We start from the raw sequence: 1,373 nt of genomic DNA, 5'->3' as shown, positions 1-1,373 counted from the left end.
GGAAGAAAACTCATTATGGACTGGTGCAAGGAGGTAAGCCAGACTTTTTCTCATTCCTTATTCTCTCCACTGCCAATCAAACCCATTTTTATTGCTCTACTTATATACCTATCATATATCTACCACAGATTCTCATCTTTTACCTAGTCTACTTCAATTGCCTCTGAAATCTCCCATTACAATGGGTTAACTCTAAGTTTTTAATTATAGTTCTCTCCATTTCTAGTCTTGTGTATTTTGAAAATATGGTATTAGCTATATATAAAGGTTATAATGATTATGTCTTTCTAGTAAAAACAACTTTATTATTATAAAGTGATTCTCTCTTCTGTCTGACAAGAATAATTTCCCTGGTATATTTTCCCACCCTTTTACTTTCAACCTTTCTTTGCCCTTAGGTTTTAGAAGTCTCATGTAAACAATAAACTGGTTTTTAATCCCATCTGAAAATCCCTGTCACTTTAACAGGAATACTTTTAAACTCTGCTTATATTTATAATTAAGCTGAAAAATATCAGTAATAAATCTATCATCATTTTTGTACTTTCCATTTGTTCTAAAAGTCTACATTTGCCTGTATAAACTCATACTTATGTCTTCAGATTCTTCTTTTTCTAGCCAGTTTTTCATGTTTTCAGTTTGTACATCCTTGTCTACACTAAATCTTGAATGGCTGTCTACTATCAACAAGAAAAAAATCCAAACTCCTTACCATGGCCCCTAACAGCCCTTCACAGTTTGGCCTCCAGTCTACTTCTCCATCCTCATTTCCCCTACATAACATCCTAGGCTCCAACCACTGTGAGCTTCTCAGTGTTCCCCTAAGGGGATAATTAAATCTTTTCAAACCTCTTGCCTTTATATTCAGTTAATTCTACCTACAATGCTTTCCACCTATTTAAGCCTGGCCAACACCTACTCATCTATCAAGTTCCCAGTTGAATGTCAGTAGTTTGGAGAAGCCTTTCAAAATCCCTCAATGACAGAGATGGTCACTACCTATTTTGAGCCCTCAAAGCACTATGTGACTATTTCCAATAAAGTACTTATAGAATGCAAAATGTTTTCTCCCTTGCTAGACTATGACTGCTTCCAAGAGACTGATGACATTTCATTCAGCTCTGTAACCATAATATGTAATGACAGGCAAGGAAGTTAGAAGTTAGAAAATGATTTCAAAGGCAGTGAAGATGATGTCAGTTTTGAACAGTTCATAGATATCCTAACGCACAACCTAATAAAACAAGAAATTCTATACTACAAACCTAGTGTTTTCAAACTGACAGGCTAAGCTGTTGCTAAACTAGAGGTCATCTATCACAACCACCTACACATTCCTCTAGATCCTGCAATAAAAGCACAATATTAGTCAT

The 1,373-nt window shown here is 35.2% G+C and overlaps 1 protein-coding gene across 1 annotated transcript in view; it reads right to left on the bottom strand.

Annotated features, from left to right (window-relative positions):
* LOC104980959 (THO complex subunit 2-like) overlaps positions 1-1,373 on the bottom strand; it is a gene marked incomplete at both ends in the record, with an annotated part of 113,276 nt that overhangs the window by 79,916 nt on the left and 31,987 nt on the right.

Source organism: Bison bison, unplaced genomic scaffold (assembly GCF_000754665.1).
Source record: "Bison bison bison isolate TAMUID 2011002044 unplaced genomic scaffold, Bison_UMD1.0 scf7180017864508, whole genome shotgun sequence".
NCBI lineage: Eukaryota > Metazoa > Chordata > Mammalia > Artiodactyla > Bovidae > Bison > Bison bison.
Note: the sequence above shows the minus strand (reverse complement) of the source record. Positions and strands in the feature narration are given on the sequence as shown.